Here is a 21,868-nt window from a genome sequence, read left to right as displayed (position 1 = left end):
GCACAAAAACAATGAAATTGGTATGAAGGGAAAAGGTAACCAACCTAAAGTTTGAGACCACCAAAATACTTCAAACCATTGTGAACATAAGTTCTCATTCCTCTTGGTATCTCACAATTGGGCACCCCAATCCTAAACTAGGTCAATCTCACCCTATGGATCCCTCTCTTCTAATTGAAGTCCCTCTAGTGCCCATCACATTACACACCATACTTAGAGAGTATTTTGTACATATCATAGGATGGTCACAAGTATTACCTAAACAACTAGAGCCCTAAGGTTCTTATACTGTACAAGAAGAAACCTTGCTCACATATTTGACCTCTTATCTAGGTGGTTTTTTACACTATAAATGGCAATTAATCTACTTGGTGAAAGGTATGACAAAACAAGACTCGATTGTTGAGAGTGTAGGTCGATATCAATATCACATTCCATCATGACACATTTTTATATCACAACCACAACCACAAGTGATCATATCCAACCATAAGCATTTGAAACCAGAGCAATTCATCTTTTAACCAACTAGTTTGTCAAGGGAAGAGTGCATATCGACATCACTAACCCATCCCATCATGATGCATTTTTCAATCACACAACCAAACATATCTAATGACAAGCATTTGAAATTGGAGCAATTCATATTTTAAAAAACCATCTTAAACCACCACAACTCATTAAGATACTTTTTCATAACCTCTATCTTAGGTATCAACACATCTATCTCCATGCTAGTACAATGTGCAATTCAAGAATTAATTACATCCTTTTTTTGTAGCCACCCCAAATGTGCGATTGCTATTTCATGTCTCTAATGATAGCATCCCATAAAGTCATCGCATCTGTACATATATAGAATTACTATATTGTGATCTAAATAGTCACACCAACTTATGGGTAGTAAGTCACCTTTTACCACACATGTCCTTATGGTTTGATTTTCTCCACTAATAGTGTGTTCATCCATGTGAGACACTTGGGGACTTCTTTCCTTGTATAGCTCTAGTCAATTCGAGACTTTGCCTTAGGGTCACTTCTTTTCTAAGATCCCTTTATGATATATGTATATATTCTAATTCTTCTTGATATATCTTAGGTCACTTTTAAATAATATAGCCTAAGTATTAACTTACAAGGAGCTAACCTAATTTATCAATCCTCTAACATATCTAGTAAATCATAGTTACAATGACAAGCATTAGATATTACTAAGGAACCAACCAATATATTACTTAAGGAGAGTTAGACACACGCATAAAAGGTGAACTACAAGAACAACCATTTTGCCAATGCTCTTTAAGTTTTGACATTCTATTTCAATACATTTCCAACCCCTCATTGATTGCAAATTTAGAATTGCTTCCTACATGTCTACATACTCCTTAAGGTACTCTTCCTTGTGTTAGACTTGCCTAAGTCATTCAAGGAATTTGCCTTAGGTGTAATACCCCGCCAGTGCTCCGCATACGAACTCACCCCCTTACAATTTTTAATAAAATTAGTTTATTTTTTTAATTTCTCCCATCCCCTGCCACCACCGCCGAATAGGTGGTGAGGGGAAGGGGGACGTCGACGATGCCGAGGCAGGGAGGAAGAACGCGATAATGACGATAGTGGAGGAGGGAGCCCTCAGGCCTACTGCCCCCCTCTTGACAAGTCCACCATGCAAAAGGACGGGTCCACCTCCTCTCCACACAACCCTCCAATAATAAACCCCTTCATTATTATAAAACCCCCCCAATCACAAGGCAAAAAAGGCTTGGAACGGCATGCTATAGAGAGAGAGAGAGGAGAGAGGAAGAGAGAGACAAGGGAAGAAGGAGAAGAAGAAGAAGAAGAGAGAGAGAGAGAGAGAGAGAGAGAGAGAGAGAGACTCTAAAGAATCTCCTCCTCTTTCCCTCTTAAGAGGGTGGCCACATGCATATTTCTTCCCATTTGGCCGCGAATCTATTCCCCATAACTCTCACAAGATTGTCCTCCATCCTGCAAGATGAACTTTTCCCCAATCGGCCCTCTTCTCGAGCAACTGGTTTGCTGAAGTCTTGTGTGAGTCACATCTAAAAGAGGAGAAGACCAAAGATGGTCCCCAAGCGGAAAGTGTCACGCGCAGATGACAACCCCACAATGAGCAACAAGGCCTCGGGCGAGGGCATCACTGTCAATCCAACTACGACACTGGTCATAAGTAATGTATTCCCAATTTGATAAATGCTTGCTTAGTTTCTCGCATGCGATATGTTAGGTTCTAAACTTTACCACATGAGAATAGTCCATTGAAAAAGGTAAACTTCGTCTCAACTATTCTAAGGATTGAGTTTCCCAAATGCTTGTTTCAAGAGAATTTAATTACATTCAGATGCGATGGGATAAATTCATAAACAACATGTAAGGCTTCAAGCATTATCGACTCCTCGTCCTCACAATAGTAGTGGCGTTTTCATCACCTTTAAGGTATTTATTGCAACATGCACGCTTGATGGATGGCATGGTAAGCAATCTAGCTTAAAGAAAATTCATCCCAGAAACTCTAGGCTTTGCCCAAGCTCTTGCTAACATCATGAACTAATAGCTCATGTTTGATAGATTGGAATCTTGATGTTATGCATAGTTAGCACAAACAACAATCATAAGGGCTAAAACTAAGATGCCTTGGGGTCCGTCTGGCAAGTGCTACCTTCATCCACCCAACTCGGGGATTGAGCTAGGTACAAACTACAATTCCAAGCTTCAAAGGCAAGTGAAGAGCTCTAGGGATTAGGAAACCCTAAGTCAAAGGAAAGACCGGTGCTTTTATGCTTGTTGGGAAGGAGGCTGGGTTATCGATCAATGTAAGTGATTAATAGAACTTATATCTTGTACAATGTTTGAAACCTTAACATATGCCTATGGGAAGGTTATTTCGACTATTTTTGCAATGGTGGAAAATGATATCATTGTTTTGTCGATTGATCCAACATTGTCCTAAATGCTTTTTGCATTAAACTGATTGTTGGGATGTGATTTGGATGATTATGCCAAGTACTTTGTTTGATGGTAAATGCATGGTAGGGGTCAGTGATGACAAGTTACCATGGGGAATAAAGGAATGTTTTCTTGGAAGATGATATTAGGTTGATTGCCTTGATTGTGCTTGATTCTTAATTGGATTAATTAAGGAATGATATTTTGCGCGGGTGGATCTCATCTCCAAGGTCACGCCACACTACAACCCAAGAGGGCATTGCTCGATTCACAGGTCAAAGTTTGAGTGGTGAAAAGGCCAACCATGGAAGCTGTGTCTCACTCCTAGGTTGCTTGGGGTCAGGTGGAGCTTTGGACACCCCTTGCCTAGTCTAGAATGGAGTTGAAGACTATAATGTCTAGGGCATTGGAAGATCCTATTCTAGATAATGGATGGAAATTATGGTGCCATGTGATTTGGACTCGGTACTTCTACTGGGTAGAAGGAAATATATAATTTCTCCTGTATGGGAAAGAGACAAAGATTAACTTGAAGATAAATTAAGGAACTTGTTTGAATGTGTTTGTCAAAGGATTGCTTACTCTGTATTCATGTTAGTGTTGTAAATTACGCGAGCGAACCCTATTCCATAAAAGGCTTAATTAAGGAAGGTGATTTTAAGTGTCGCACATAAATGTGATAAGACCTAATTAGGTAACTAAAGAACGCATTTTGAGGGAAGTGGGTGGGCGGAACCCCCAACGGGTCCGCCCACCAACGGGTCCGTCCTACGGAGGGTGGTCCCAAAGAGCTGGGAGGCTTCTCACAAGGCTTTACCATCGTTTGACCTTTAGGTATGGTTAGGTTAGAACCTGATTCATGCCGTCTTAGGGGACCGGAATGGGACTATTCCCTACAGGCGGAGAGGTTGAGTGGCATATCCCTCTCGTTTCCCATTCTCTTAGAGCCAAGTGCGGTATGGATCTACTTAGGATTGCATATCCCTGCATAAAGTAGGATGTCCAAAATCCGATGTTAGAATGCTGTTAGGAGACCTTGATCCTTAGGAACCTAGATTTCAGGTCGATACTAGTGGGTTCACAACTGTGAACGTTCCATTGTGAGGGAGAAGACTTGGGAAACCCTAGGCAACAAACCCCGAAACATTCCATGGGAGTGCCGAGCGGCGATGCTTAAATTCGTTTCTCGATGGACTGCTAAAACGTGCTTGGATAGCGGGCATGTTACATTAGGGATGGTCGCGGCTCGTGGAAGAGTTCTTTCAATCTTTGCCAGGATGACCTAATGTTACTAATAATTTAGGGCAATCCATTATGTGGATTGGGTTTTTACACCTATGGTAGAAGCCTTTATGTAAATCCTAACCTATTATTGAGGAATCCCTCTTACCCGTTTTTTCTTCTTTATTCATTTTAGCCCTTTGATGTTGTTAAACAAAACCAGGGCTTAATTTAATCTCGCAATTACTCAAGTGATGCAACTTACCATGTCACGATATTTGATGGGGAGACATTTGCCACATGTTTCATTGATGCATGGCTATTTGTTGTATGGTATCTTGGCCTAAGTGACTGTCCTACTTTGTTGAACTTGCTTGATGCTAGCAGCAATGAGAGGGTGAAGTGCTAAGTTAGTGAAGAAAGGGAATTGATGATGGAATAGGGGGAAAGAAAACTCTTCTTTTGTCTCTCCTTCTCTCTCTTATTTTCTCTCTCTCTTCCTCTCACATTTCCCCCTTCTATCACATCTTTCTTCTTCTCTATCCTCTTTCTCCCCGTTCACATTCCCTTCTTATGTACTTATACTTTTTGTATGGTCCCCACACTAGGATATCATTGAGTGTGCCACTATCGAACATAGGAAAAAATTGTCAAACAAGGGGTCTCATAAGTAAAAGCAATACATTGTACAATTAATGCATTTACCATTTTCATGCCATGATCCACCTAAAATTGTTGCCACTTGGTGTTGTCAAAGCCCCTATACACTTTGCATAGTATTTTAGGTTTGAAGGAAAATATACTATATCATTTATGACTTTTAGGCATTGCCCAAAGACACATTGCCCAAGGACCTTCCTTGGCTTTATCACATTGAAAGGAATGCCAATGTTTGGTGTGTACTGGTGATTCCTCAACATGCACAAGAATGCTCATGCTCATGATGGATCTTATTGTTTCCATGTGGCACTCAAATTAATGCTTGCATCAATGGCGCTTTTCAAATGCTTTGAAAGATAGGTTAGGCCAAACATGTCCATTTCTCTCTTTACATATGCTTACTAGTGCTAACTTCAGGTCTTCAAGCATTTTTGGGTCATTCTCGCACAAGGTGCAACAAAGATGCAAGTTTTTGTTGGGGTTCCAAAGTTCATCAGCAACTAGATGTGGATAGCCACACTGTTGTATAGAATTATGCAAATGGCAAATTATGCTCGATTGTAAAAGTTAATAGATGGAATATAGGGCAAATGCATAGGGCTTACATTAAGGTCAGTCTTTCTAAACTCTCTACTAAAACGAAAAACAAGCATATGGGCATGATGGTGAAGGCTTAATCTAACACCCTACAAAAACAATTTGTTAAGATGACTCAATGACACGATTACAAACACATGCACAATTTTTTTTTGTTAAAACATGGAAAATGTAATCGAGACTATAATTGTTTATGTGCATTTAACCATTATTTATCATAATATATATATATATATATATATATATATATATATATATATATATATATATATATAGAGAGAGAGAGAGAGAGAGAGAGAGAGGGAGAAGGCACAAAGGTTCTTGGATGAGGAGAACCCTTACACTAGGAAAATGGGTAGAGCCTTACACTAATTAGTTAGCATTAGGGAAGCAAGCTGTAAATATGCAATTGCAACTTGCTCAAGAAATAGCAAAACTTTTTATGCTCACCACTAACCTATAAAACCTCAAGCAATCCCATGAGGAGTTGAAATGTGCATTTAAGGGTCTATAGTGAACCATCAAAGAATCACACTTACATGCCACAAAGAGCTTAGAATCTAAGACTAAATATGTACAATAAAAGTTAGTCTAAAAATTAAATAATGTGACTTTGGAAAGAGAACAATTCGAGCAAGAGGTGGTCACAAGACATCTCATGTCCATCAAATAAGATATGTAATGAAAGTCCATACAAATTGTTATCAAACTAGTAAAGGAGGACGATAAGGAGAGCTTAAGGAAGAATTTGGCTACAAAAAGTCCTAAATATAATTTTGGCACCACACTGTCCATGATAGAAGGAGAACATGCCAAAGAGAATCTCATGAGAACTAAGAAAAATGCAAGCTATAGTAACTGGGAGATTAAACATAATGGATTCACCATGACATCAACAAAACAATTGTAAAAATTATGTGGCACACTGTATAGAATCTTAGCAAGAAATGGAGAGTGCATAACAAATAAGTGAAGAACTTATACAAAGTTGGCTCTGTCCACCTGTGTGCTTTTCCTATGAAGCTTAGATTGTGATCTAGAAAAATGATAGATGAAAAGATTGAGGCTAGCTAGAAGAACTCTGATTGAATGAAAGATGGATCAACATGGTTTTTAGAAGGTCTCTTTTTTATAGCTTGCGAGGTAGTTAGCTCAACCTAACCAATATGATCTCCATTAGTCATCTAGGGAACAATTCAGCTAGGGTGTTGCCCTTAAACCTTACTAGGGGGGCCACTAGTTCCCCTTGAATCTCCCAACAAGGCCAACCAAGGGACACCACCCTGCAAAATTATGTTGTGTGCTTCAAGTTGATACAACTTAAGTACTCTATCTAACACAAACACTAGACCCACAAAGGTCACCTTTTTCCCATCCAATTACATAGATCTCATTTGACATGCAAGCAAGACCCAACCAATGTTCAATCTCACAAATGGCTCTCCTCATAATGGGGGGCTTTGAACTTGGAGTACCATGGATCATTGGTGGCACCTTAGGAGGGTGAGGTATTGAGCATACCTAAAAAACCCAACTATCTTGTTTTAGTATGAAAGCTCAAGAGTTAGAACAAGAGCAAGTAAAGGTAATAAGAAGACTAAGAATGCCTTCTCCAATATTGATATTTAATTATCAATGGGACATGGATCCAAATGACAAGCTCTAAGAAAAAAGTAAAGGGCATATTGGTGAAGAGCCCCCATCAAGTTTATTGTGCAATTAGACCCAAAAGGAATCAAATGCATGAACCAACCCTTCAAAATCCTCAACCTAGCATGTGCCCACTAAGATTCCTTAGATATTTTTTGGTTGGATAAACCTACATAGTTTGAAGTTCCTTTTAAAGAACCCAAAGAAACACAAGATAGGGTTAACCTCCCTCCCATCTTGACTTTATGGTCCCTCAAAACCTCATGAGAAGTACCTATTATATCCACCATTGACAGTCTCATAATTGTAGGAACCTTTATAGTTGATCAAATAGACAAAGAGGATTTTGTCAAGAGTAGCAAAGATGGAAAATCTTGGAAACTCTTAAATTTCCATTCCAAAACTTTGCCATCTCCAAATACCCTATTGGAATCTTTGATGTGCTTGTTGTCACTTGGCCTATAGCCTATCGTTGACCTTGAAATAATATACAATATAAATTTATTAGTCTAGAGTATTTGCCCTTCTTTAGGCTATAAGTTTGTTTTCCTCTATCACTAGTACACCCTCATGGCTAGTCCTCTTGCTCCAAATATCTAGCTCTGCAATAGAAAACTACACAACATTCTCTATGACGCCTCCAAACTAGCCCCCAAAAGTGGGGGATAGGTTCATCCACATCATTGTCTCCTAGATGAGTCACTCACATTTTCCACTCTAATCAATCAACCATTCAAATTAAATATTCTTATATTAGTCTTTATCCTATGAATATTGCAAGTTTCATACATTTTGGTCTCTATGATTGCAATGCAATTTCCTGTATTCTTCTCAAGAATGGTAGTTAAATCGATGTGTGGATCATTTCTTACAAATACTCTTTTTAAGAACCTTAGAGTGTCCCACGTATGGTAAGCTCACACTCATTTCTTCCACTAAAATATTTGTCAAATTATCCAACTTTTTGCCAAGTGGTGAGCCTACACCTCATCTATAGAATTTTTTGGTCATCTATGCAATTCTTGGTACATAGCTCAATTTGACTCCTTTCAAGTAGGCATTATATCTCACTTGCACTATGGCCACAAAGGAATGTCCATCACATCTACCTGAAACAAAGTATTTTGATTCTTCCAACCATGATTGCTCTCATGCTTACATGATTAGTCTCAAAAAATTTTGTAACAAGCATAAAAACGCTATTTTGTCTTCTAGAACAAGCCATGATAAAATAAATTATTTAATAGCCTAGTGTATATATTATTCAAGTGAAAATACCACATTAGAGAGAGAATATTGATCATTAACATCATACATAATGTTATTAAATGAAGCTCAAAAATTGCAAAGCACCAAAAAAGGTATTTCCCTTTGAATGGAGAATCCATTATATAAATCACCTTTTCATGCTCTATTTCTCTATAGCTATCATATCTTCCCTTTTTGCTCTCTTCTCATCAATATTGACATCAACATGGGCCTTTACATTTGCATTAGTGCCAAACAATAGCCACAATAGTAGAGTGAGTAGGCTGGGCACAAATTGGGTGGACTACATGTGGGAAGCACATAACATAATGCTTCTTCTCCTGCATCTTCTCCATACTCTTCTTCACTTATCTTCTTCATCTATTCATCCCTCTTTCTAATCTTCATTATCTTCTTCCTCTTCATACTCTTTCCTATTTTCATCATACTCTCTCCTCTTCATATTTCTCTCTATTATCTTCCCCACATATATTTACCTTATTGTAAAGTATTCACCTTTATCCTCCACCATCATCTTCATTTTATCCTTTGTTCAAGGCACGGATTGGAGCAAGTTAATTAGGAAAAACATTGGATCAAATTTGCAATGGATGTCATGATTAGCAATGTGGAAATGAGTATGAACATGCTATGTTTCCATAGATGGTAGAAAGAAAAGATGAAAGGGATTTTTCTTCCTACATGTGATAGAATCTATAAGTCTCAATGCAGTGTTCATTTAAACTATTATCTCAAATTGCCTAGTATGCAAAGTCAACAAATATAGGCATTATGGGGATAAGGAAGTGGGTTATGAATTCATTCCTAAATGCATTTCATTCCCAACACATCTTTCACTTCTTCATCTCAAAGATACCTACCATGATCAGCTTCTATCCTCTACAACATCAGCATGGACATATTGTGCTTCATCATGCTAACAGGTATCTAAACATAATCACTTCAATAAGCAAGAATCCCAAATTTATAATAATTTCTAATGTCAACACATTCACGTGCATCTTAGTTATTAGAATCTTTATGGACATCCATATCATAATGTCATGTAGTCATCCCTCTCATGCATACCATTCCATAATCAACTCCTTATGGACATCATCAACACTATAACACCACTAGGAGGAGCATAATCTCATAATTATTTTTGTTAAGATGACCCTAATCATGCATACCATGCTAGCACATTATCAATGTAGTTATAACCATCAACACCACCAATAGACAATCGATGATAAGTGGAAGAGACAATCTAAGTTGATTGCTTTAATCATTATGAGGGCAGGACTATGATTCCATAATCAACTCCTTATGGACATCATCAACACCATAACACTAGGAGGAGCATAATCTCATAATTATTTTTGTTAAGATGATCCTAATCGTGCATGCCATGCTAGCACATTATCAACTTGGTTATAATCATCAACACCGCCAATAGACAACCCATGATAAGTGGATGAGACAATATGAGTTAATTGCTCTAATCATTATGAGGGTAAGACTATGCTTTGATGGAAGATCTTTTGGTGCCTTGGACATGGATTTGATAATTGAATGATCATCATGTAGGTGATTACAACAACACTCCTTTGTCATGCTAAAATTGGAAAGCTATCTTCAAAATCCTATAGTACCATGTAGATTTTGACCACATAAAATTGATGGCTACATAAAAAATAGCCTACCATTAAGGCACCATGAGTTGCTGTGAAAATGACACACTTATTGTATTTACAGCACCATAACTTGCTACGTCCTCTATATTCAATGATGTTGCAACAAACTATAAAAAACTACCCCTACAACTCGGTTAGCATGTTTAAGACATTTGATGCCATCAGCATGAGAGGCATACTCCCTCAAGCAACCAATTCCACCAATGTGAAATGGTTCCTATCATCACCATGGATTGCAAGTACTCTTGAGACTCATATAAATTCAAAAGAAGTTAGAGATATTGCAACAACACTACTACTTCTTTATCTTGCCTTCCTACTCATTTGATGACTATGAACATGAATCTCAAAAGTTACAATCTTATACTTCCTACCTTCCCACTCACTTAACTGCATATGGAGATCCTATAAATCCAAATGTGATCTTAGATATGGCAAACTTACACTCGTCTTTCAATTTCACCTTCCCACTCTCTCCTTTGTATACATCCTCATAATTATCTTGGAGAGAGAGAGAGAGAGAGAGAGAGAGAGAGAGAGAGAGAGAGAGAGAGAGAGAGAGAGAGAGAGAGAGAGAGAGAGAGAGAGAGAGAGAGAGAGAGAGAGAGAGAGAGAGAGAGAGAGAGAGAGAGAGAGAGAGAGGATGGAAAAGAAGGGGAATTAGAGCATAGAGGGAAGACAATAGAATAGGGAAAAAGGAAGAGAGACATTAAAAAGGAAAAAAGAATAGGACAATAATAAGAAAAAGAGGGGAAGAAAAAAGGGATAAAAGATGGGACAAAGAAGTCAAAAGAGAGAATATAAAGAGAGATATAGAATAGAGAGAGCAAGTGTAATTGGATGAGAGGAGAAGTAGTAGAAAGTTAGAAGCAGCTACAAAAAATGGGAACACATAGAAGGAAAGAGTACACACTAACATTCTTTAAGAACATTCATAGGGACTATCTACCCTTCAAATAACACACAAGGAGAAACCATTGCTATAACAAGATACAAGGAAGTCACATCCAAAGCTAAGAGAGGATCTAAATCAAACAAAAGATGACTTGTGACCATTTCCAAGCATTATCCAATGTGTTATCTCTTAGTTGAACCTTAGTTATCATGGTTGTTCTTACTATGAGAAAGCTAACAAGGAGTTAGACTATGAAATTGTTTAGAGAATAGATGTGAATGAAGCAAATGTCATTGAGAAAGCAAGGAAAAAGAAGTAACATACCTAAGTTAGTGACATGTTAGAGTAGTTATAATTTAAGATACTAGGAAAACAAAATACTTTTTCCTAAGGACCAAAATGAGAGCTACCAAGGGTGTAATGAGAGGAATAGAAATTGCCCTTAGATGTAGTCATGATGACCCTATATTACGTAATTGACCCTATCAACTTGTCTTAGGCAAAGCCTTGAAATTATTACGATAGGACCAATGCAAAGGGAAGAGACTTAGGGAGTTGAGGATGATGTCATGTTACCCTTGTTAAGAGGAGGACTATCCATAAAGATGTGATAAAAGATGGCTTGAGAGATATGCTTAATTCCACAAGTTGACAAGGATATTTGAACTAGGTTGACATGTATAGCTATGTGCTTGATTTTGAATGGTTTGGAGAAGTGCGGTTTACTTTTTGTTGCGATTACATGATGTTGGATGTGTCCCATGAAAGCAGCTTTCCCAATGATGGATTGATTGAAAATAGGTGCAACAAGGTATGAAAGAGGATATCACACTTGATAGGGAAAATTTTCAATGAGAATTTTGGCTTGAACTCCTTTGCAATATCTTCCAATGTGTTGATCTCATCCCACCTTGTACTAGTCACCTCATTTGCATTGAATATAAGAAACAAGTGAGGCATGCCCCACATGTCAACCATTGTGATGTCTTTCAAGTTATACCACTACTAAGGAGAGCTTAGTATTAATGCTAGTATGTTGTAGTGGAGTATATGCTTGATCGCTTCCTCATTGAAAGTATTCTTATTTGCTAGCTTGTAGTTATTGATGTCTCTTTGTAAGCAAGTTGTGCTCATGCTATTTGCGATTAATACAATTTTTTTTAGTTGGTATAAAATTAGGATGTAAAGCTTGTGCAAGGTGTAGATAGAGAAGAGGGTTGATGTGCACATGTTGATGTATTCACTGAGATACATATTACCATCATATGTACCACAACCAAGTGGGAAAAGGAATGCAAATAGTGTGCTCTCCAAGGTGATATCTAGGTAGGATGAGCTTTTACAAATTATCTATTTTGAATATTGATATTCTGTGATATCCCGACTTTGATTTAAAATTTTTGTGACTTCTCACAGAATGGACTTAAAGAACTTTAAAATCATTAAGTAGAAAAGATCTCCAGCAAAAAGACTCGAGGATCGTAACTCGGATTGACAAGGACTATAGCCACCCGCCAAGAAAGTTACCGTGTGAACGAGAGTTATGATCCATATTAGTCATTAGTGTCAATGTCTATAGTATGGATGATCCAAAAATACTAGATTTTTGGACAAAACTAGCATACTTTTTATATTTTGGATGTTATTTATTGTAAATAGCCTAAAAAGCTATGGAAACTTCTAGAATAAGGTGTCATGCAAAAAAAAACAAGGGACTTTTTTAGCTAGTTTTGGAGATTTCATGCAAAAAGAAGGATTGGCAAAATCGCACACATCGCGATCGTAGTTTATAGGCAACAATGGGCACTCCGAATGAGGAGAAGAAGAAGGAATGATCTGGAAGAATTTGGACCAGGTGTCCTAGGGTTTTACCCCCCTTTCGGAGACAGCGTTACCATCAAATTGCATCTTGGAAGCTTTAGATTGTTGATTTTGCCAATATTCCTTCCATAAAGATCTCTTCTTCTTAGCCACAACCCTTCTTCTCCAATTTAATTATAAATAGGAGGCATGGGGAGCCGTTGAGGGTAGTCAGAGAGGAGGAGAGGGCCCTCTCAAGAGTATAGAGAAAGAGGGAGTGGGGCAAGAGAAGTGCAAGCACGGGAATTTCTCGTCAAGAAGACAAGGAGGATACTTCTTGAACTCTCGAATTCAATTCCTCCGTCCCTTCTGTCATATTCCCATGTGGAATCAAGACTCTTCTCGATTTCTCGAAATTCTCGGTGATTGCTTCCCCGCCCCATCAATCAAAATTTTGACAGTCTAATTATCCCCAAGCTCTTTCGCCAAATTTCCATTTTTTGCAATCTCGCGATTAAAGACCATGGTCGTGAAAAGAAGAAAGCTACGAAGGTCGTGGAGGCGAGAGCTGCCAATAATGCTGCGGATACAATTACTACAAACAGAATGGCGAGTGCGGGGATTACAAAAATGAAGCCGCAAATACCATCAACCAAGCACCCATCATAAATCATGAGGTACTATTTTTCTTAAATAAAAATAGCTAGCAGGTCGTTATCCCATGAATAGGCAATAGAAGTTGCATGCGTAAAATAAGATTTTATTCGATTCCTGCATGTAATTTCTTTGAGGAATTCTTAACTGTGAATTCCAAGGAGTAACTTGGGTCTGTACAAGAGATGAACCTAAGCGAGTACATGGAAGGTATTGTGTCTCTAAAATATTTAATTTTTTAAATTTTTTTGTCGATCAAATGAAATATTTGATGGGTAATAACGGATGCTAATCATCGGTATATAAGAGACCTTGAGATGTAATTGCCAAATGATACTGTTCGTAATTAAACTAACCAAGATTTTCTTTTATTGCGAGCAAAGACCCACGAAACTCCAAGGGAGTTATCCTCAAGTATGAAATTTTTGCTTAAATTCATTCCAAACTAATCCCCAAGGAAGAGAAAGCCCAAGAACACTATTGGAAGGTATTGCAACTTATGCTGATTTGTCTCAAAGTTATTTTGCCACTTATGCTAATTTGCCTCGATGTTATTATTTTTGGAAAGAAAAGATTTGTCTTGGAAATAAACTTGTTAAAAATTTTATGCATAATGCATTCAAAATAAGATATTTGTGATTATAATCTAAGTACTAATCTTTCCTAAAATCATCAGGCTAAAAGATGGATGACTGAGTACAAATTACCGACTGAGGCAGTATTCCGGTGAACACAGAATGCCGATGAGGCAATGTTCTTGATGGCGCTAAACCTCCCCAAGGCTAGCGTGAATAAAACCTCCTCCAAGGGGTTTTTCTTTTTTTGTTTCACATTAGTAAGTTTAGACCAATCATGATGCGAAAGGTCTTGTCGTAGGGAGCTCTAGTTAGGAGGTGAGGATACTAGGGGGCTCTGTCATAAACTCCTTAGGCTCTTCTGAGTTGCCAATTACCCTTCAATTTCTAGATTGTGTCTAGACGTTCCAATACTAGTTGGGGAATGGAAATTGGAGAGAATAATACCTTCAAAAACAAGAAAATATTTGTAAAATTCTTTTTTTTGAAAGAAACTATTAAGAAGGAATTGCTTTACTCTATTTTTGTGTTGTGAATTAAGGGCGTGTAACAAATTTGTATCAAGAGATAATTCAAAGAAGATGTTTTATATATTGAACCTAAAGTGGTAGGTAATTAGATAACTAAAACTACTCTCTTGAGGGAAGTGGGAGGATGACGGATCCCCACCTATGGTTGTGGACTTTATAAGCCGAGAGCTTTCCTAAGGAATGAAAATCACACTTGATCGACCATTAAAAACCAGAAAGCCTGATTTGCATCACTTTAGAATCTGCTAATACTAATTAGCCACTAGTAATAGATTTAACTAGAAAAACTCATGTCATAGGAGCAGTTGGAACTTCCATTGTGGGGTAGTAGACTCAAGTGAGCCTAGTTAGCAAACTTCGAGGGTTTTATCAAAATTCTGGATAGTGCTTCCTAGGAAATCCCTTAATGGGCTACTAAGAACATACCATTGAGAAAATATCAGGCGGCACATTATTTATTTACAACATAAAATATCTTTTTCCTTAAGTACTGAAGTCTTCTCTTGTTGATATATAATCTTGATTTTTGGCAGAAAGATGACCCTTGAAAATGATTCCTAATTTTCCAAGTTATGTTTATATCAACAACGCACTCCTCCAACTTTAGCTAGAGAAACCAGATGATACAGATATTAGATCAAATATACAATCATGCACCCATGTATTACGAAAGACGATGGATGTTAAGCGGAGGGTATTGTTACATTGACACAAATCGTCTTGCTTACCTCCTGAATAATTTAAAGAGATTAAGATGGATGGAAGCCCTCAAGATTGCCAATATTTATCTCTTCTATGAGGCCAAAGTAAACTCAAATATGTTCACTAGAAGACAACATGTCCAACTAAACCGGTACATCTATGAGGAGGTTACAAGGGTTATACCGGTTGATCAAGTCATGGTTGTAGGATGCTCCAATTGCCGTAACTATAAGAAAGATGAAATACTGGATCTTCCTCTGAAATATAGATATATAGATTTCTGGATATTTATCATCAGAATTATAATTACTATGCAATGGATGTATCACAATGACATGCCTTGACTGTGGTAGGAAAATCTTTTCCAAGAATAATATGAGCTCCCGAACTACTTGAATAATGTATTCCCTTCCTATTGACGTAAATAATTATTTTTGTCCATCCGTTTGTCTCTTTGATAAATCAAAAATAGTAGATAAACTTTTTTTCTGATTAAAAATTAAAACTCTCTTTTGAAGTATAAACCCTGATCATTGTCGAAAGGACAAGTAGTACATAATTTTCCTCCTAGTTTTAATGAGGTAGAGTGAGCAAGTGAACATCTTTTGGTTTTGAATATGGTTGGAAAGAAAATCGCTTATAAAATTGCATAATTCTCAGAATGTCACCCCGAATCTCAATACTATAGAAGCCCAAGAGAAGAAATTTCTTCTCAAGCAATACAAGCCACCGGAGTTTGATGGTAAAGGAAGGGACATTCCAACTGAAGGAGAAATATGGATAGAATCTATGGAGGAATATTTCACTGCTGCAGGGACTGCACCGTCAAATCAAGCCATGATCACAAGCTAAAACTCATAGGAGATACCCACCTTTGGTGGAAATAATGGTGCAAGGACCAAAGAACACCCGAAGGCACTATCACTTGGGACAAAATTAAGGACATAGTACGAGGGAGATATCTTCCATCCACATATCAAGCCCAGAAGATGAACGAGTTCTTCAATCTAAAGCAGTTAAACCTAAGCCTAGAAACCTACTACTCCAAATTTGTAACACTTCTAAAATATGCACCTACGATGGATGTTTCACAGCAAGTATCCAAATTTTGCAATGGTCTAAATCTGCCCCTGAATACGCATCTTGAATCAATGAGACCATCTAATTTACAAGATGCATTGATTCGAGTAGCTCCAATAGTTTAGGAGATTGAACAAAGGCCAATAAATGCAAAAATTTGGAACAGAAATAGTCAAAATAAGGGAAACTTCCAAGATTATGCAAAAAGAGCCCTAAGGTTCAGTTGGGCTAAAGCCTCCCGAATAGTAAAGGGATTGAAGAAAGGATTACACATCTATCTAATTAAAACTCAACAAGGCTAAGCAAGATGGTGAAGCCAAGGATCAACCATCTTAGCTAAAAGAATATGCGAATGTTTTTCCAAAAGACCTGACACAGCTCCCACCAACAAGGGAAGTAGATAATGAAACTCAACTTATTCCAAGCGCTACCCCAGTCGCCAAACGGCCTTACCAAATGTCAATTCCTAAATCCATGGAGCTGAAAGAATAACTCAAGCAGCTATTAGACCAAGGATACATCTGGCCAAGTAATTCACCATGGGGAGCCTCGATTTTATTTCAAAAAAGAAAGATGGAACACTCCACCTTTGTATAGATTACTGTGGATTAAACAAGGTGATAGTGAAAAACAAATATTCAATTTCCAGGATAGATGAGTTGCTTGACCAACTCCAAGGAGCAAAGGTCTTTTCAAAGTTTGATCTCAGATTAGGATATTATCAAATAAGAATTAGGGAGAAAGATATCCCTAAAATTACTTTTAACACAAGGTACAATTGATGCAAGACATTTTCCGACCCTACCTTGACAACTTCATCCTCGTCTTCTTTGATGATATCTTAACGTATTCCAAGAATGAAGAAGACCATGAACCATAGCTACGAATAATTCTTGAAACAATGAGAGCCCACAAACTGTATGCTAAAAAGAAGAAATGTGCTTTCTTCAAGAAGCAGATTGAATATCTAGGATTCATAGTATCGGTAGATGGCATTTTAGTGGATCCTTTCTGTTGGGGGTAAAGGCGCCTCCGCCTAGTTGCCTGTGTATTACTACATTGACAGTGCTCGCACCTACACACTGCAGGCGGCAAGTGACCATCACCATCACTTTTTTCTTTATTCTTTATTCTTTTAGTGACTGATGAATAAAGGGAAGGCCAGTCACACATTGTGACTATTGTAGTTCCCACATTACAAGTCTCTCTCTCTCTCTTACTCTTGCTCTCCTGCCATAGCTCTCCCATGCAAGCTTCGATCCTTCTCACCTTTCAACTCAGTATCAGAACATGGTTGCTTGAGCATTCGACTCCTTCAGCATTCATTCGAATCCCTACACCATTGGTTCTCACTCTTGGCAGCCATATCCGACTCCTTCGAGCTCTGATCACTCCTTGGCTTCTCGAGCACCTACCCGACCCATTTGGGCACCCTCAGGGCATTCCTTCAAAGGTATTGGACCACTCTTTTATTATTTTACTTCATTCCATAAGTTTTGTGAAGCAAGGTAGCCATGTCCTCTTGCTTCTTGTGATGCCTACACTCTACCGGTGACCTTGTCCTTCAAGAGGGAGCTCTTGGGGTCCTTGACTACTCCCCCAACCTTTCCTTGACCTTTCCCAGCCCTTCCATGGGCCCCAGATCAGTTTGTGCTAGTTGAAGACCTGCAAAAAAAACCATTTTTTACTTCAGTCCTCCCTTGGCAACTTGAAACTACTTCATTTGGCACTTGGGAACACCTCGTTAATGCTCAGCATTGGTGGTTATCATTGGTATTGATTTGTGGACTGATTTACCTCAGTCCAAGATTTTTTTCCACGATCCACATGCAGCCACAAATAGTGTTACATCAGCACTTTATGTTTGGTTGGCATTGACATTTGATGCCCGGTTGGATCCCGAATGGTCCTCAAATGTTAGGGGAATGTATTCCTATTGATTGGCCATCATTTGGAGCTGATTTAGTGGCCTGAAATACTCACTTTTATATAGTAAATCATTGTTGTACACTCCAGGGCTGAAGCTTATTTAGTCACTTTATGCTTTGCATATTGGTCATGGGTGCTTCCTCGATGTTTCATATGACTATTGGGATGCAAATGAAGGTTGGAAAATGCTTTGGATGGTTCTGGAATTTATTTTGAGCCTTGTTTGAGCTCTGTATTGGTTGGATTTTACTTGGCATTGGTCTACACTAGCATGCTTTGTGACAGAGGTTATACCTATGGTCTATATATGACCCATTGGTACATGCTTGATGCTTATGTTACCTACACATGCTAGTTATATTGCTTGGACTTGAATGCTGTTGGAGCTTCGTTTGGGCTTGATTTTGGATATTTTGGAGCTTATTTGGGTCTTGCTTTGGCTTTTCAGAGATTGATTGGGATTGTCTTCATGACATTGGATACTATCATTGGATACTTGACCGCTCATATGGCTTTTGTGCTAGTGGGAGCATCTTTGTACGCTTATCAAACATTGAACAGTGCGGGTTATGCATATTGAGCTTTTGGATACTTGAGACACTGAGATCTCCTTGTGGATGATGTATGGTTGATATGCCTTGGTCCGTGTAGATATACTTGGGTTGATTCAACTTTGTATTCATTGACAAGACACCGACTTGTGTAGGTCTTAGCCACAGTGGTATGTACATTTTGCCCTGTTGATTAGGAGGTGTACTGACTTTACTAGCGTACTTTGTCTAACATGCTTGGGTGTTGGATCATGTCAGTTTGATGGTTACATGCTTGTTTATGCTCGCTTGATGTTGGTTTTGCATTGATAATCAGTGATTGACTTTGAATATTGGGTTTTGCCTATTGTTAGCTCTCATTGTACACTGCTGTCATAAATTAAAGCAAGCATATATCTCCAGAATGACATATATTTTTCATGCTGAATCATCCTATTTTGATGTACTTTTGATAGTACTTGGTGGGTAGCATCATTAAATACTTGTTTCTCACCATTTTGCCTTGGTTTTGGAGGTTTTTTGTCATTTTCTACAGTTTACAGTAAGCAGTTTTGAACTATCTACGCTATTTCAACTTGCAATATGGCATCTTCTTCCACTGACAATGCTATCTTCAACATCATTAAGCTTGATGGTACAAATTATGCCTATTGGAAGAGCCAAGTTTGGTAGCTATTGGTGTAGAATTTGCAGATAAAGCCACTAAGGTTGAGTGGAGAGCAGTCTGAAACTATGACTAATGATGAATGGATGGAGCTTAATGAGTTATGCAAGTCCACCCTCATCTTGTGTCTCACTGAACAGGTGCATTACAATGTGGTTGAGGAACAACTTTGGGATAAGATCAAGAACCTTTATGACAAGCAAAGTCTTGCAAGTCAAATGTATTAACTAAAACAGCTTATGGATCTTCTCATGAAAGAGAATGTGACCATGTCAGCTCATCTAAGCCAGTTTCATGCTATTCTTAAGAACTTGGTTTCATAGGGCATTGATTTCAAAGAGGATGTTACTTCGTTGTTCTTACTTGGAACTCTTAATGAGTCTTGGGATGTATTCCGCACTGCCCTATGTGCTTCTGCCACTACTATGAAGCTATTCGATGTTGAGAGCTCTTTTGCAGGAAGAGATAAACCATAAGAATTTGAGTACCTCTCCTGTGTCTCTTGCTTTGACAATTAGAGGTCGACATGATGGAAATGCAAAGAATGACCATGGTAATGGCCGTGGACAGGATTCGCAAAAATCTCGGTCCAAGTCGTGTGGCAAGTCACACAGTAGGTTTTGTGGGAGAAATGCAAATCTAACTTGTCATCATTGTGGAAAGAAATGCCGCATACGGCCGCAATGAAATGAATTACGCAATGAAAGGCGCAAAGATAAGGGGAAAGAGAAAGTGCAGGAAAAGTCTTCTGATCGTAGCATACCACCTGCTAAGTCAAGTGTTAAATTTGAAGAGATCAATGCTATGCAGCAACTCGAGGCTAGTGATGGGGATTATATACTTGCAACAGCTTCATCCAGTGTTTTGTAGATGTCAAAGATGCACTCTGTGTATGCACAGTGTTGGCTCTTGGACTTAAGTGTGTCCTTTCATGTGACACCTTGCCGAGAGTGGTTCCATTCATACCGTTCCATTTTTGGATTCTATGTGCTTGGGTGATGACATGTCTCTTGAGATTGTCCACATTGGTGATGTTAGGTTGCAGTTTCCTTCTAGAAGTAGCAGTTTTGTTATGCACAATGTACGCCATGTACCTACATTAACACACAATCTCATGTCTGTTGGACAGCTTGATGATGCAAGATATCATGTATCTTTTGGATACTCTGCATGGAAGATTACTTGTGGCAGGCTTGTGCTTGCGAGAGGTGCCAAGGCTGGCAGTCTCTACCCCTTAGTTATTTCTGGATCTATAGTTGATCATGCTTTGTTTGTGGGGTCTTTACCTCATGTATCTATTTGGCATGCCCATTTGGGGCACACGTAAGTTAAGGGAATGGAAATGCTTTCTAGTTTGTGGTACTTACCGCCCCTTGACTATTCTCATTTTGATTCTTGTGATCATTTTCTTTATGGCAGGCAGACTAGGTCTACGCATAAGAAGTTTGGTATGTGACGCATGAGTGAGCCCTTGGCTTTGGTACATTCTGATGTCTATGGGCCCATGCCCTATTAGTCGATGGGTGGTGCGAAGTATTTTATTACTTTCATAGATGATTTTTCACGTAAATTATGGGTTTATCCCATAAAGCAAAAGTCTGATGTCTTGGCAATTTTTTAGACATGACTTGCTTTGGTAGAAAGCCAGTCTGGGCATAGAGTGATATGCCTTAGGACAGATAATGGGGGTGAATATATATCACATGCTTTTGAGCAGTTATGTGATGAGAGGGGTATTAAGCGTCAGTTGACCACCCCTCCCCACAATAGTATGGCTGAGCGGATGAATAGGACCATCTAAGAAAGGGTTCGTTGTATGCTTAGCCATCCAGCCTGCCCCAACACTTTTGGGCTAAGGTAATTACAACTGCCATGTATATCATTAATAGGTCGCCCTGTAGTGCCATTGATTTTTAGGTTGCAAAGGAGGTTGGACAGGAAAGCCTCCCTCTTATGCACATTTACATGTCTTTGGATGTGAGGCATAACAAGCTGGATCCTAAGAGTGTTAAATGCATATTCCTTGGCTATGGAGATGCAGGAGAGATAGATTACCATCTATGGGATTCGCAGGCACAAAAATTCATCTATAGCCACAATGTAGTCTTCCATGAAGACAAAATACATAGATAGCCTGAGAAGATAGTGGAGATACGCAGGGTTATATTTCAGGAGGAGCCACGAGCTCTCGTACAGCTAGTTAGATAGCCTGCAGTAGTAGTAGTAGTAGCTACTCATGGCAAGGGTGTTGGACAGAATGTTGGGTAGGCACACAGCCTGCAATGCGGTGTTCTACTGGAGGTAGACGCCCCCTGACAGATTTCAACCCTCGATGCATTATGTCTTAAGAGGTTATAGATGCAAGAGAGCCTTTTACTTATGATGAGGCTATGTGCAGAGGTGACAGTCACTCTTGGGAGAGGGCTATGTAGTTTGAGATAGACTCCTTGC

This window comes from Lygodium microphyllum, chromosome 19 (genome assembly GCF_053477565.2).
Source record: "Lygodium microphyllum isolate KBCC chromosome 19, Lygodium_microphyllum_v1.1.10, whole genome shotgun sequence".
Taxonomy (NCBI): Eukaryota; Viridiplantae; Streptophyta; class Polypodiopsida; order Schizaeales; family Lygodiaceae; genus Lygodium; species Lygodium microphyllum.
The sequence above is the reverse complement of the archived record's forward strand: the minus strand, read 5'-3'. Positions refer to the sequence as shown.